Consider the following 18,308-nt stretch of genomic DNA (forward strand, 5'->3'; position numbering starts at 1 on the left):
CATTCTCCAAATTTGAACAGGCTAAAAATGCTATTGGAATGAGTTTAAGTTTAGTCAACAGGTAATAGTGTCATAGCACTGTATCTAAATATGAAACAATGATTAATATCAAAACGTATTTTTTCCTCCGTCCTCTGGAGTCAGGTTTAAATGTTTGCATCAAATGTGTCCACAGTTTTGGTAATGACGACTTAACACATTCGTAGACTTTAATTCCATGTGCCGGTACACAAATCATATGTTTATAAAATAAACTGACCTCAACGGGGCGCTTAATCAGATTAAACAACTTTCGGTATTCAACATTAATTTTCATATAAAAAAAAAAGTTATCTCATTTGCACCTGTGCTGACCACGTTATTACTGGTGACCTAAACATTTTCAAAAACACTTTTCTGGATAATGTGTTATTCAAAAGCCCGAAATATCGTGAGCCTAAATCCATCAATAGGAAACACAACTTCAAAATACTAATGAATTCAGTCGAGGATTATGCCAGACTATTGGTTAAACGCGAGACAGAAGACGTAGATACTCTTTGCGAATGGATGACGGCTGTGAGGTCGTTGATACAAATCAGAATTAAAAAAAAACTAAATGGGTCTATGAATACCCATGCTACATCAATATTTAAAGACCCAAACGTTGCAAAATACCTTGCCTACCTCCATGACAAATATGTTGTTGTCCCCACAGATAAAGCCCCAAACAACATCGTTTTTGTGTGTAAATCACATTAAATAAACTACTTGATAAATGAATTAGGTATTGACAATTCACTTGGAAAATCAACACATACCCCAACGACACGTACCAAGGAGGAAATCCTGGATAATCATAGGTCTGTTCTATGTTCCTTTGGAATTTCAAAGATGAAGAACTGGATCTTCCATCACTGTATTGAATACCTAAACTACATAAGTGTCTTTACAAACAACGTTGTATTGCTGGGTCGTCCAAGTGCTCCACGAAACCTCTTTCTAAATTATTAACATCAATTTTATTAGCAATCAAAGTTGGGCTTCAAAGTTATTATGAAACTACCTATTCTAGAGGCGGCGTGAATCAGATGTGGATACAAAAGAAATCCAAAGATCTTTTGACTACATACAATCTAAGGTTCTTTCAACTTGCTGTAGTATTAAAACATTTTACTTTTCTACACTTTACACAAGTATTTCCCATTCTAAGTTAAAGAGTTTGTCCGGCTTTGTTTCATAAAAGAGAATGGCCAACGTAGATACAAGTCTCTTGTCTTAGCGAGGGACAAATCGTACTTTGTAAAAAATCTCTCTGATTCTAACAAAAAATTCTATGAAACTTAACATTATCAGGATGCTTGATTTCTTGATTGACAACATATTTGATACGTTTGAAGGACGTGTTTTTCAACAAACAATCACCATTCCCATGGAAACCAAATGTGCCCCTCTATTTGCCGACTTGTTCCTTTATTCGTATTAGGCTGACTTCATACAGGAACTTCTTCGGAATAAAGAAAAAAAGTTAGCAGTATCCTTTAACTTAACTTTCCGCTACATAGATGATGTTCTCACACTAAATAATTCAAAATTTGGTGACTATGTTGAATGCATCTATCCCATCTAACTTAAGATAAAGGATACAACAGATACAGTTAAGTCTGTCTCATATCTTGACTTACATCAAGAAATTGCCAATGAGGGTCGGTTGAAAACAAAAATTTACGACAAAAGAGATGATTACAGCTTCACAATTGTGAACTTTCCGTTTCTATATAGCAATATTCCAGCAGCGCCTGCTTACGGAGTATATATATATCCCAGTTGATACAATATTCCAGGGCTTGTATTTCCTATCATGATTTCCTTGATAGAGAGTTGGTGCTCACAAGAAAGCTATCAAACCAAGAGTTCGAAGTGGTGAAGTTGAAATCATCCCCTTCGTAAATTTTACGGACGCAATCACGAGTTGGTTGACCGTTATGGAATATTCGTTTCACAGATGATAAAAGATATGTCCCAGTTGTCGAAACTACAATCCCGTCCCCTTTTTTCTCGAATGTGACCAACCGAATTAGACTTATCACTGGGTTTGTACTAACATGAGTGTAAAGATTGTTCTCAATCTTTCTTACAATACCTTTAGTCTCTAGATATTTATTCTATTCAATAGCTTTTCGAAATACCTTAGCCAGGTTTTCTAAATAAAATAACAACTAAACTACTATTTCAAGAAATAGAAATTATTATTATAACTTTAAATTACTACAAAGAATGAAAGTACAATATGTTTAACGGTTTTCTGTGATTTTCGTGCGTGAAGTATTTACCTATTTAGTTTCTGTAAAGATCAGTTCAAATTCGTTTTGCTATTCGGAAATCCCCTTTTTATAATACTTAGCACGCCTTATCCTTGCGTGTAAGAAAATAGGCCGCTACCGGTCAAGGTTAACTGTGTGTCTTAAAGTTAGCGAGTACGTAAACATTGGGTTATATTGAAGGAATGGACAATTTCATCCGACTTTGCACCGATTTTGGAATATAAAGCAGGTAAAATGCAGTTACTACGGAAATGTAGTAATAATAACAAACTGGAAAACAAAAGATGTTATTCGAATGCCACATGTTGGCGGAATTTCGTAACGCAAAATAGGAAACTGTCAATTTTGCCGGGAACAATATTTTCGGCTAAACCAAACTATGAAAGTATAATTAAACGTTCATAACACTGCCCTCCGTCAAACAAAATTTCGTCTCGAAATTACAAAAATTAAATGTGATATATATAACAAATTGGAACATTCAATAAAACGATTTTAACAAGCACCTGCCGAGGAGCTTATAAATATAAAAGTAAATTAAAATATTTCTGTCCATTATCTTGGATAAAATATATATGTATATATATATTTCTGGCTATGTCACGATTAATCTGATATCACGACACGACACCTAGTATGCTAAAAATTATATCAATGAAAATAAACACAATATATATACAAATAAATAATGTCAACAAGTTATAGTTTTGTTTCTATTAATACTGTCACTAAAAAATGTTTTTATTAACAATTCACCGTCTTCTCTTTGGCACAACAACTACACTTTGAATTCTTGGTTCCTGGAAAGTCCTTTTTCTGTCTTTTCTTCCCTTTTCTCCACTCTTCTGGTTTACTTTATTTTTCTGTTTTTCCAGTTCATTATTTAGTTTGATCTAGTTCAGTTTTTAAAGTACTTTTAGTTTTCTCCAGCTTCTTTAAATAATCTTCAAATTGTTTTCTTTCTTTTAATAAAGTGTCTTTCGACTGAAGTATTTCTTCTTCTAGACTGAAAATATTTTGATCTTCCTCCGTCATAGGAACAATCACTATTTCTTCAGAATATTCAGGAACGGGTTCATCATTGTTTTCACAACCAATATTATTTAATAACGATATATTAGTGCTCTGTTGGACAGTTTGAACACATGCATTTATATTTTCAATGGGTATAAGCTGACCATTTTGACTTATGTCAAGCTCAAATTTCTTGTTAGATTCTTTGCAGTATGTACTATCTGATAATTTAGTCAGACAAGAATTAATAGCATTAATATGCTTTGGAAAAGAATGCAAATGTTTCTCCCATTTAGATTTATTAACTGCTCTGAATTTGCATAACACACAAAAATATGGAACTTCTTTCTAAGGCAAATGTCTCTTTAAATAATGATCAACAGCATTTTTCCTTTTTCCTTGGTATCTACATAGGGAACATTGAAAGAAAACCATTTTTACTGAAAATACATAAGATTAACCAAAAGTTTTACTTAAATGGTTATATCAACTTATACTACATGTTCAAGTTGATTAGTATTTCCTGAAACTCTTGTCAATCAGAAGTACAAGGCTTAAGTCTGTCAAAATGAACTATTTCAGTTTTGTTCTTATGAGATATTTCATACACAACAGGACTTAAAATTTTTGTAACCTTATATGGACCAACCCAAGGTGACTTAAATTTTTTATTAATGTTTTTGTCAAATTTATAGACAAGGGACCCAACTTCATATTGACTGTGGAAAATCCTCGTATCATGATCACGCTTCTGTCGTTCTGCATATGACTTCAAGTGATCGCGCGCAATACTGTAAACTTCCATCATCTTAGCTCGTAATCTTGTTATATATTGATCCTCATTGTCATATGCTTTTTCCTTGGGAAATCGAAACAAAATTGAACTAGAAATGTTGATTTCCCTTCCCAACATCATAAAATTAGGTGTGTGTCCAGTTGCAGGATGTGGACTACTCCTATAAGCTGCTAAAAGAAGATTAATATATAAATCCCAATTATTTGCATTTGAATTTATGAAACTTCTTATCATTCCAGCTAATGTTCTATTAAATCTTTCTATCATTCCATTTGATGCTGGATGATAAGCTGTGGTCCTAGTCTTGGAGACTTCTAGCAGTTTACAAACTTCTGCAAATAACTGGCTCTCAAAATTCCTTCCCTGGTCAGTATGAATCTCCAGTGGTGCTCCAAATCTAGCTATAAATTCATGAACCAATTTCTCTGCTATGATGTCTGCATTTTGATGAGGAATTGGATACACCTCCATCCATCTAGTAAAATAATCTCCTATGACTAAGAGATATCTGTTCTTTTTCTTTGTAAGAGGCAAAGGTCCCATTATATCAATAGCAATGCGGTCCGTTGGATGGCCTACTCTGCAGTCCACCAAAGGTGCAGTTGGTTTTCTTGAAGAGTTTTTCCATCTATTGCATATCTGGCACATTTTTATGTGGGATGTCACATCTTTGCCCATTCCATACCAAGTGAAATTTTGTCTCATTTTTTCTTTTGTCTTGGCAACACCTAAAAGTCCAGAAAAGGGTGTGTCATGACCATTTATCAGGATTTCCTTTTGTAGAACAGCCGGGACTATAAGCTGTAGATTGTGTCTACCATTTTGGTCTAAAATCCATTTTTGATAAATTACTCCCTCCAAACGTACTATATTCTGCCAATTTAACCAATAACGGCGTACAGCAGGGTTCAGACTTGCCGCCTTATCTCTATCAGGTATAGATCCACTATTTATCCATTGGTGAAGAACTTTTATGTTTCATCTTCTTTTTGGAATACAGCCATCTCTTGGTTGGTATATTTGGCTAACCAGGTTTTGTTTGTACTTTGATTATGTTGTTGTCTTGTTGTAACCCTTATTTTGCTCTCTGTATCTTTACTATGACCCATCTTGCTATTTAGCTCTTTTATATTGTCAATTTCTGACTTAAATTTCTGCCAGTCATTCATTAGACTTGTGCAACATTTACAGTCTTCATTAAATTCTTCCTTCTGTTGGTGTTCACATAGCTGATCATTGTAATCTAATCTTGACATTGCATCAGCGTTGTTATGTTTGGTGCCAGGACGGACAGCAATATCAAAATCATACTGTGCCAATGACTCAATCCACCTTGCTAATTGACCTTGAGGGTCTTTAAAGGAATACAACCATTTTAATGCAGCATGATCAGTTCTGATGGTAAACTTGTTGCCTAACAAGTAATGTTTGAAATGGTGTATGGAAGTCACCATTGCCAAAAGCTCTCTTCTTGTCACACTGTATCTCTGTTGGGTTTTATCCAACTTTTTAGAGGCATAAGCTATGACCTTTTCTTTTCCATCTTGTATCTGGTGCAGGACACCTCCTAAACCAATATTTGAAGCATCTGTATCTAATATTAATTTCCCATCTGGCTTAGGATATGCAAGTACAGGTGTTGTGCATAGTGCTGTCTTTAGAAGGTCAAAACTGTTTTGTACTGCATCTGTCCATTCAAATATGGTATCTTTTCTAGTCAGATGACTCAATGGGGCTGTAATATTACTGAATCCTTTAATGAATTGCCTATAATAATTACAGAGTCCTAGGAACTGTTGGGTTTCTTTGGTGTTGCTAGGTGTTTTCCAGGATTGTACTCTTTCTATAATCTTAGGATTAGGTTTAACTCCATCCTTACAAACAATATGCCCTAAATACAAAATTTCTTCTTTAATCAGATCGCATTTGGATGGTTTTAACTTTAATCCTGCATTCTTTAATCGAGTTAAAACTTCATTAAGATGCTTGAAATGTTCATCTATATTAGAACTGTAAATGATGACGTCGTCAAGATATATTAATACTGTTTGCCATTGTAAACCACGCATTATAAGTTCCATACAACGTTGGAATGTGGCTGAGGCATTACATAATCCAAATGGCATCTTAGTGTATTCAAACAACCCATAATTAGTAATAAAAGCTGTTTTAAGGATGTCTTTTTCCTCAACTTTGAGCTGCCAATATCCACTTTGTAAATCGATACAGGAAAATATTGATGCAGAACTAAGGCAATCGATGCACATATCAATTCTCGGAACGGGGTAGGCGCATTTTACAGTTAATTCGTTAAGCCTTCTAAAATCACAACACCAGCGCACTGTTTGGTCCTTCTTTCGTACCAAAACAACATTTGAAGCCCACGGTGAAGTTGATGGTCGAATGACGCCCTGTTCCAATTGGTCTTTTAGATTCTTCTCTTCCTCTGTTTCAAATCTGGTAGGTGTACGTCTCAAAGGATGGCGTACAGGAGCTGCAACTGCAGTGTCAATGCTATGTTTGATATAAGAACAGGTTCCTAAATGTGTCTTGTTTGCTGCAAAAGCATCTTTATTTGTAATTAGAAGCTGTCGCAATTTCTCTCTATGTTCTTCTGTAAGATCTTTAATACTTCTTTCATACAAATCCTGCAAAAATTCAGTCAACATCTGAACATCGGCCTTGTTCATCTGTGTATCCTGACAATTTTCCCCAGTAATCTTTCTTACATGATCTGTATTCTGAACCCATGACTCTCGTACAATCACCTTATCTCCATTTTCTTGGTATGAGATGAAATCTTTAGGATTTGGACCATTGTAGTAACACGTATTACACTTATCATAAATTTTGCCATCACTACGTAATTGTTGTTCTTCCATGTTACTAACCTCAGTTATGTCCACTACTGGGTGAAGTTCTCCTAGCAAATAGTTTCTTTTCAATCTAACAGGGTGTTCGTCAAGGTTAATTACTCTGACAGGTATTCTATTCCCAAAAGGATTTACCAAGGTACGTGCAACCATAAATTTTCTACCATCCTCCACTACCGGTTCTACCATGGAATATCTTGTTGACAGAAACTTGCTATTTTCATCTTTTCCAGCAACTATTATCTCAGAGTTAGCTGGTATAGTTATTGTGTCTTTTACTCTGACTCTGGCTACTCCGTCAGTTTGTCTTTTTGTCTCACACTCAATCCACTGACCATTTATCTGTAGGCCTCTCTTGGAATTAATTGTGATGTCCATATCATCTATTAGGTCACAACCTAATAGCATATTGTCACCAATGGGTGCTACATACACAGGCCATTTGAAGGTTTCGCTTCCTAGACCAAAGTCTACCTCTGTAATTCCTCTTGTTGTTAGGTTCTTTCCAGCCTCGGCAACCACCAAATTCCTTGTTGCTCTCCTTAATGTTGGCCGTTGACCCTCAGGAATCTGTTTATACAGCTTGTCACTAAGAACCGTCACCTCTGCTCCAGTGTCAATAACTGCATTAGCCACAATCTTGTTAATGACCACTGGAACTGTAATGGTAGCTGCTGTCACCCGATCAATGATAATGTTTTCTTCTATCACTTTGATTGGTTCTGCACTACCCATTACCTCCTTTGGTGTGTTCTTCTGTGTGTTCTTCTGTATCTCCCTTGACTCCTCAAACAACAAATCTAGGTTTAAGTCTAGGTTCCTTGTAACTAGGCTACATGTATCTCCTTCAAATGAATTATTTATAGATGTTGTACCCACTGTTTCTCTTTGACAAGGTTTTTTCTCATTTAATATATCTTTATCTTCAATTTTTTCTATAACTATAGGGGCTGGCACTTGGCCGACAGTTTCAGCCCTTACTAGTTTAAAGACTCTAAGTTTTGATTTTGATTCAGTTCATAGTTGATTTTCAAACCATTTCTGTTATTGTTATCCTTATGATACTGGTTTCTCTTTCCTTTTGGGCGATCTTTTATGTAATGGCCTTCTTCATTACAACCAAAACATCTGGAATTCTTAAATCTGGTCTTTTTGTCACTATACTTCTGCTTATTTGGCCTTGAACTACTGTCAGATTCCTGTGTTTTGTTGTACTTTGCCATTTCTCTTTGAATAATCTTTTCCAAAGACTCTGACATGCCTCTTTCAAACTGTGTCAATCTTTCCTCTGTGACAAATCTCTTCCCTCCTACTTTTCTTACCTCTATGTCCTCAGATTCACAATTATCAGTGTCACTGCAATCTGTTGTACCAAGCTGGCGGATGTTTCTATCTCTTGATCCTCTCTTATAGGTCTCATATAAAGTAACTTGGTGAATTACCTCTGTAATGCTGGTAATCCTTTTTGTGAGCAGTTCAATTGCTATACTCTGATCTGGCAGGCCTCTTAACAGATACTCCACGCTCAGTGTACTGTGGGTTGCTGTGTCAATTGTAGGGAAAGACTTCCTGACTAACATCTCGACCCTTGATGCATATTCTTGTATTGTCTCTCTATTGTTCTTTCTCAAAGTATGGAGCTCTTGTCTGTAAGTTTCAGGGTATCCATGGTCTCCGAATCTGTTGGACATGGCTGCACAAAGTACTGAATATGTTCTTTTTGTCTCTGGTGTAAGAAATGAGGCATAGACCATTGCTTCATCTTTGAGGGCTGTAACCAGTTCTATGGCTTTGGTTGATGGACTCCAATTCTTCATTTCTGCAATCAATTCAAATTGCATCACATATGCATTCCATGGATCCTTCCCGTTATAGAATGGCACTCTTGTTCTGCGTCCATTTTCATTAAATCTTGGAACTTCTAATGTATTGATATACTGTGGTCCACTGGGATGCTGCATTGGTAACAAGTTTGGCTTTGTGATTGGTTGATACTGTTGGAAATCTCTATTTCGAACTGGACATTGTAGAAAATTGCTGTTTGGGTCTTGACTCTGCATAAAATTGCTATTTGGAATTGGATTTTGTGAGTAGTCACCTCTTTGAACTGTATTGTTAGGATATGTGTTGCTCAAAAATTGACTCTGAGTATATCGGTTCATGTTATTGTTTATAACTGGATTCTGTGAAATTTTGCTACTTGCAATACCTTGGTTTACATGGGTATGGGTACCAGCATATACATTCGGCTCTATATACTCTGTTGACTGGGTAATTGTGTTGGCCAGATTTTGATTAGGGTTTGCTTGACTTGAACTTGGTATCTGAAGGCTGTTTTGTTGGGCTGTTCTCTTTAAATCAAAATTTTCATTTTTTAAGGCATCTAATTGTCTTCTTAATTGTGTGAGCTCATCACTATCAGAATTGGTTGATCTTGAAATTAAAGCGCTATCACTTCGACTTTGAGTTGGAACAAGGAACGGATTAGTGTTATTCTCAATTTCTTTACTTATAGCAGGTAAGTTGATAGAATGATCCATGGTACGAGGACTTTCATCAGTCAAATGAGTTATCTCCCTTTCTCCTTCATTAATTGAAGTAGGCAATATATTTGGATACTTATTTATTGTCTCCCCATTATTGAATTCAGGGATATTAAACCTTGCATTAAAATAATCATGAGAGTTTCTAGATTCCCCTGAAAAATGGGCCTCCATTTTCCCAGATGATATAGCATGGTTGGGAATGGCTAAACTACTTGGTGGGTTTATTCCAGATCCCCTTCCTCTTCCCCTTCCTAAAGATATTGATCCCGTAGACATACTAGGTTGTCTATTTCTCAAATTATACATCTTACTTTTGACTGCTAAATGGAATCAAGAGTTTCAATTTACTAATCAACTTGGATTAAATTTTATCCTTGTTAATCTTATGCTTTTTTTTTTTAGAATTATTCAACTTAGATGACTTTTTATCCTTGTTGAAATTGATAAAAAAAAAAATCCTATGCCTTACTTTTAAAACACAATTTGGATTATGAATCTATCCTTACTTAGTGAAATAGACTATATACATTACAAATTTGAAATAGACTATAGACGTTTAACTTTGACCTTAATGAAATATAACTACAACTTAGATTTATATTTATCCTTGTTGTAAAACTTATTTTGTGAAATGTACTATTTAATTTACAACTTTGAAATAGACTATAATTTTTTTTTAACTTTGACTCTATCGAAAAATTATTAACTACAACTTGGATTTATATTTATCCTTGTTGTAAAAAAAAAAAATCTTATGAAATGGACTATTAAATTTACAACTTTAAAATAAACTATAAATTTTACAGCTGGACCCTATTGAAAAATTATGGTTCTAATATTCAACTTGGATTCAGATTTTATTCTTGTTAAAAATAGACTCCTAAATTTAAAACTCAACTTGGATTAAAGTTTATCCTTGTTGAATATGGTATTCAATATTAATCTAGCTCAAATTGGATTTTATTTTATCCTTGTTGAAATTTGACTTAAAATTTTTATCTTTTAACATTCAACTTAGATTAGAATTTATCTTTGTTGATGTATACCCCTTAACTATTTTATTTCAACTTGGATTCATATTTATCCTTGTTGATATATATATTCAAATTTAATAATTATAACCTTTTCAACTTGGATTAGAATTTATCCTTGTTGACATAGATTTTGATTAACTATATTATTTCTTTTCAACTTGGATTTATATTTACCCTTGTTGATATATATTTAAACTCAATAAATTCCTTCAACTTGGATTAGAATTTATCATTGTTGAATTTAAAACTACTGAAATATATACAATAAGCTTAATTAATCTCACCAACTGTACTTTTCTTTTCTTTCACCTTTTGTTGAAGTGTCCTTTTTTATTATGTTCAGTTTTTTTTTAAGTGTAAACAAACATGGACAGTAACAATTTAAAATATTTTTACTTATCAATTGCGTGCCTAATAAAATATTCACGTAGATTCTTAAAATTTTCTTTAAAAAGAAAACTAAATTCGCTGCCACCAGTGTAAAGATTGTTCTCAATCTTTCTTACAATACCTTTAGTCTCTAGATATTTATTCTATTCAATAGCTTTTCGAAATACCTTAGCCAGGTTTTCTAAATAAAATAACAACTAAACTACTATTTCAAGAAATAGAAATTATTATTATAACTTTAAATTACTACAAAGAATGAAAGTACAATATGTTTAACGGTTTTCTGTGATTTTCGTGCGTGAAGTATTTACCTATTAAGTTTCTGTAAAGATCAGTTCAAATTCGTTTTGCTATTCGGAAATCCCCTTTTTATAATACTTAGCACGCCTTATCCTTGCGTGTAAGAAAATAGGCCGCTACCGGTCAAGGTTAACTGTGTGTCTTAAAGTTAGCGAGTACGTAAACATTGGATTATATTGAAGGAATGGAAAATTTCATCCGACTTTGCACCGATTTGGGAATATAAAGCAGGTAAAATGCAGTTACTACGGAAATGTAGTATTAATAACAAACTGGAAAACAAAAGATGTTATTCGAATGCGACATGTTGGCGGAATTTCGTAACGCAAAATAGGAAACTGTCAATTTTGCCGGGAACAATATTTTCGGCTAAACGAAACTATGAAAGTATAATTAAACGTTCATAACAATGAGCAACACGACGGGTGCCACATGTGGAGCATGATCTGCTTATCTATCAGGAGCACCTGAGATCCCCCCAGTTTTTGATGGGGTTCGTGTTGCTCAGTCTTTAGTTTTGTATGTTTCGTTTTGTGTACTTGTTGTTTGTCTGTTTGTCTTTTTATTTTTCAACCATGGCGTTGTCAGTTTATTTTCGACTTATGAGTTCGAATGTCCTTTTTGGTATCTTTCGCCTATCTTTTAATCTTCGTTTCTACAGATATTTGTATTCTACGTGCATTGGATTTCATTGATACACACGTTCTGAATACAAAATCTTTATTACTTTGACTCAAGCATGCACAGTGCAGATTTTCATCCTAGAAATGTTTTTAGAACACTGTGATTTGGAAAAAAGACGTTTCCGCAAACAAAAAATCTATGCTTAAGTTCGATTGAAATTTGATCTTCTGAAAATAACTTTCTGTACTAATAATAGTTAATATCTTTCAATAATGTCACATTTTATAATTCTAAATGTAAGATAAAATCATAATGTTTGCTCACGCGAATTATATTGTAATTGTAGCGGTCAATCAATTAATTTCTTCGGTTATCAAGAATCGTGTAAAGTCTGTCCATAATCCACTAATAGCTTTTTCCAATGTCGCTTCACACTAATGTACTCTTTGTCCATCCTTGACAGACTTTTGTTACTTTGCACTGATTCTTATGACCTTTGATTGCTGAATTCCTTCCGTCAATAATAGATGTTATTCATGGAAATAATATAATATGTAAGACGCAAAACAGGCGTGCTCTGTCATTGACAGACTTGAAATTTCATTCGGTATCGACTAAAAAGGCGTTCTACCTACAAGGGGTTTATTTGAACATACATTTACATTAGTCTTACAAGCAACTTCTTATCTTGTATCTTCTCGATTCGGAGCAATGAGTTAAGACGGTAAGTGCTTTCTTATTTGTATATTTTGCATCAGTATTTAATTTTAAAGTTTGCCATTTTTAGTGAACACTTTTTCATAATTTATTTTTTTAATATATATTGATCGATAGTTTTTAACACAAGCTACTTTGTAAATGCAACATTGTCCATGTTGAAATATGGTATTGAACAACAGAATGTAAATAATATCTTAACATTACCTTTTGGTTGTTTGACTAATATCTTATTCCATGTAAATTTGTTTCGTTTATTAATTTTTATGTTGTATTCTTGTCACTGTGGATAGTAAAAGACTTTAAAATAGCATAATATTTTAGTCAAAAGGGTAAGTTATATGAATTCTTAAAAGTATGAAACAGATGAAAATGTCACATTATGGCATTCTGGTTGTCATGTATTTAACGCATAAATATTTTACATCTTTTGAGATAGATTAAAAGGATTTTTATGAGATTTCATAATGAAACATTGCATGTTATAACTGCCATAAACATTAACTTGAATTTCGTGGTATGTATATTATTTATTTATATAATTGTGTTTTGAAAATGGTCGCATAATTTTATATCTCAACCTAAACATTTGCATTCAACTGTTATTCATTTACAAAATTTACTTCATTAAATATTATCATAGCTGTTTGGCAATTAAACGTATCTATCTCATAGAATTCACTTTAAAAATAAATTAAACATTATACAACACACAATTTTGCTAAAATAGGAAGGGTATATAAAGGATTGTTCGATAAATCTTTCTTTGTAGAAATACTCATCCGCTAAATTCAGGTATTGAGCTTACGTTTTAATCATTATTAAACTTGAATCTGAAGTACAACCGGAATAAATTTGTAAACGATAACCAGTATTTTTCTGCAAATCACATATTTATAAACTATTTGCGTTACGATCTTCGTATGTTTCGATAAGATTTTCGAACGTGGTGCAAGAATACAGATTTCAGTGCACATGATTGTTTCTGTTTCCATTGTGATAAAGCTGAAGTCATGTCATCCCTTCGGAAGTTTTACATGAGCCATCATGCGTTGTTTGACCAATGTCCAAGGATATATTCCAATAATAACAGACATTTCATGTCTCTATTTCCTCGATTATGACATCACCAAAAGAGACTGAATACCAAACGTGTACTTACCATGAGCATCACGCGTAAGACGGTGCCACATGGGAAGCAGGATATTCTTACCATTGCGGAACACCTGATATCACCCCAGGTTTTTTGTGGGGTTCGTGTTGCTCAGTCTTTTGATTATTATATAGTGTTTTGTGTAGACTGTTTTTTCGTCATTGTTAGTTTTTGACATGATTTTGTCTGTCTATCTTTGACATGATTTTGTCTGTCTATCTTTGACTTATGATTTTGTCTGTCTATCTTTGACTTATGATTTTGTCTGTCTATCTTTGACTTATGATTTGTTTCTCCCTTTGGTATCTTCTTCATCAAGTATGGTCGATACCAAACGGACACGTAAATCTTTCTAGAGGATACCAAACGGACACGTTAATCTTTCTAGAGAATCAAAAAAGCTCCAACCTGTACAGCCAAACAAAAGTTTATAGGTAAATGTATACCACACGTGTAGTCAACGTGTCGGCGCCAATTATGGTTTATTGTGTATTTTGTTTTAATTTACAACTTATACCTTATGGTTTTTTTGTGTGTTTTTGATAGAGCTCTTTTTGTAATTCTCTTTCTTTGACTGTATTAAAAATTGGCTTTGAGCGTTTCAGTGAAGGTACGAAATGTGCATTAAATCAATTATACGCTAAAAAGTAATTTTCAATGTTTCAAATGTTTTTCTGCAGATTCGGATTTTTTTTATTTTGAAATCATCTTTGAGTTTAGTACATTTTGTTTCCCTTCCGGAATAGTCGCAGTTTGTATAATTCATAACAAAGACATGAAACAATTTTATTTTAAGGAGTGATTACATACTAATCTCTAGGCTGCAAATACAAATTAAAAATACGATGATTTTATACAGGTTTAACACCAATGGCTCCAATGTTTGGACTGTATCCAATTACTTAGTTGACTGACATAATAATGCTAGTGCATTTCCGTCTTCTATGTTTTGTGTTGTTTTCAGTTATTTGATGATGGCATTGTCATTATAATGGACTAACTTTAAACCATATTTTTATGTTTAGTAAACTCTGGCATATTCATCACAGATGAATAACTGATAAAGAGTAAAACAATTGTAAAGAATTTAGAATCAACAATAATTTACAGTGTAGATGTAAGAAATAAATTTGTCCTGATAAAATATGTCCGGGCGGACACATATTACTAGTATAAAAATTCCATGGTTACAGTATGGCAGTTTGAGAAAATGTTGATCTAAATCAATGCTAAGGGCATTGTCTACCTACTTTTTTTTTGAATAATCAAGGTAAACAAGAACATTTTATAGAATAATCTGCGTGACGTTCTGCTATACCTATCCAAGATATTTTACATCTATTTAAATTAATCATACTAAAAACATACAAGTAAACATCTTAAAATTGCTGACCATCTTAGTATTTACAACACGTTTGTTGAGTTTTAAGGATTGATAAGTTGCAATTGCCAATCGATTTGTGTGCCCAAACCGATCACTTTGATCGTATAATGGTGTGTCGCAGAATTTGTATGAAACCTTAAAAATGACAAGTAGAAACCCTATTTAGAAAAAAATCGTAAAGCATTCCGCGAAACCCTGTGTCTCGCCTACGATTGCTGCCGCCAGGGTTAACGTGTAATGGTGACTGTAAAATGTAGACCCGATTATCAGTGAAATACGGTCATCTTCGCTTTTCAACTGTTTCGGTTCTTATACATCATTGGCTTTCGGATATTTGGCTTTGGGCGTTCCTGGTAAAGGTAAATCAAGAAAGGCGTTTCGGATTCATGAAATTAAAAAAAAATGCACTGGATCTATATCGTAGCTGGTGGATAATCATAAGCTCAGGAGTCAGTTCTGCGGTACTGACATGATTTATTTCAAACCTTTCTTAAATTGTTCGTTTAGAAATTTAGAAATTATTAAGAAACTAAGGTTTCAACTCTCTCACACAAAGTTGACCTTAGATGGATTTGACTATTATTTTCAGGGTCCTGTTTGGCCATATAGGTCTTCAAATGTTTCGGTTCTTATACATCCTTGGCTTTCAAATATTCGGCTCTGAGCGTTCCTGATGAAAGTCAATCCAGAAAAAACTTGACACAATAATATTTTCATATGCAGAATTAAAATTGACATAGCAATTATCATTAGTAGATTTAAACTAGTGTTTATATCAGTTTTATATTTGTATATGAAGTTGATGTGGATGTGGTATTGCGTGTTACATAAAAAAAAAATACCGAAAGTACCAGGTTTTATAGTTTGGTACGCCAGAAACGCGTATCATCTACATAAGACTCATAAGTGGCGCTCGAATTTAAACAGCTGGAAGAGGAATCAATTACAAAATTAAAAAGCCTCAAAACCGGAAGTTCGGAAAAGTTGACTTGTGATAAATACGAATAAGGTAATCTTTGCCTTGGGGGTAATAAAATGTTAGTGTTTCGGATAATTCAAAATTTTAATAAACATTTAATTTCGAGAAAAGGAAGACTTTTATTTGAATCTGTAAAAGAATAAAACTAAACTATTAAAATTAACTGATATGTTGTATACACTCAACAAAATCACCAGAAAACAGTTGTTTTGTACCCCAAATTTCACCGACTGTAAGCTTAATTTTACTTTTTTTAGTTACTCTTACTTAACCAAGTAACAAAATGTCCTACGACATGGAGGTTATCTGTCGTACATTAATGTACTTCGGAGTTAAAACCCGGTAACATGAAAAAAGTATATTGCAAAATACCCGTATGATATTGTTATTCGTGTATTTATATTCATTTAAAAGTATGAAAATCCAATCAATAACGTAATGAAAATATCTGACAAAAAGTGCACTGCTATTGATCTGAAAGCAGCAAAATAGATGACGTATATCCCAAACTAAGTTGAAAATGAGGCTAACATGATAAAAGAGGTACATAAGGGTGAACCCTAGCTTATGACTAAAACTAGAATAATCCTTTATATGACAATCAATTATCCAAATAATTGTTAAAAGACAAGTATTTTTTATTAATTTGAATATAAACCAAAAGTTTTGAAAGTCGAAAATAAAAAGCATATTTGAGTGCACCAACATAAAATATAAAATATAAAAGTACCAAAACAGAACAGCTAAATCCTGCAAGCGTCTGCTCTACTTGGGGCAAATTAAGTTCACTTATAACATTATAGGATAAAAATTTAAAGCATGCAAGTACCGTATGAAAAGTATAGCCTAGCAGGTAACAAACCATTGTTGTAATTAAAACATACTTTCTGGAAAAAATGAAAACAACGCGTTATAAATTGCATGCGTCCGAATTGTCGACCTTATTTTTAACGGCTATAAACTGCCATTCACTGTATTATTATCTTATTATTGGTCAATGAAATAATCAACAATTCAAATCTCCTGACATGATATTTCCGGTAAAATGTTCAACTGTATATAACTCATCAATTATTATGTATCAACACGATAAACTGTACATCAAGAGTAAATATGGTATTACACTTCTGGTTAGTCGATTGTCTCGTGGTAGTGTGTTCGTTTCGAATGCCAGAGGTCGTGGGTTTAAACCCCGGCCGTGTCAAACCAAAGATTTAAAAATTGGTAATTGCTGTTTCTCCGCTTATCACACGGCATTAAGGAGTAAGAGCAAATACTGGTCGGCTCGAAGTCAGAATAATGTGTCACGGGTAGGGTTACTAGTCTTCTAGAGGAATGTTACCTTGTTAACTATCACGTTTAAAATCCTGTTCAGCTTGTACAAAGCAGAGTTAATATTCATATTACATAAACATGTTCTCGTCCCGAATATGCATTTAATTTGCCGCTGGACGTTAAGCAGTCATCAATCATCATCATTGTTCAATGGCTATCGTTGTTAACTGTCCTTCTTCGTACTATTATCTAATTATCGGTCAATGAAATATTTCACAAGTCAAATCTCTTGACAGGATATTTCCTCCAAGATCTATGATGATCAATTAGCCCGGTAAAATTGTCATCTAATCTTCAATGTATCAACACAATATATTGTACATTAAGAGTAATTATGGTAATGCACGTCTGGTTAGTCTGTATTGATTGAAATATTTACTATATTAAAAATTATTAATGATAATAAAAGATTCAGAGAATCAGAGACATATCTTTATAATTTCTAGAAGCACATTGAATGTTTGATAACATAGAAGTTAATGGTAAATATGGCAAATTTTATTTATCATATGTCAATACAATACAGATAAAATGCAAAATATTCAAAAGTGTTGTGCAGCGTACAACTTATATTTATATATGAAGGCACTTTTGTTATTTTAATAGTGAAAACAATTGCACTAGTTATAAAATTAATATCCAGATATGCAGAAGCAAAACAGAGACAACATGAAAAAATCTGGTAGTTATCTTTTTTTAAATATAAACAACTGTGTGTGCAATATCTCTGTCCATTATGCATGTATGTATTTAACCTAAAAATACTAGTTAGCAATACTGGTTTACATGATATACATAAGAAAGCAATAATAAACAGCACTTTAATGCTTGCTTGAAAACATTATAAGAACGCAAAGTCT

The sequence above is a fragment of the Mytilus californianus genome, unplaced genomic scaffold (genome assembly GCF_021869535.1).
Source record: "Mytilus californianus isolate M0D057914Y unplaced genomic scaffold, xbMytCali1.0.p SCAF_4, whole genome shotgun sequence".
Taxonomy (NCBI): Eukaryota; Metazoa; Mollusca; class Bivalvia; order Mytilida; family Mytilidae; genus Mytilus; species Mytilus californianus.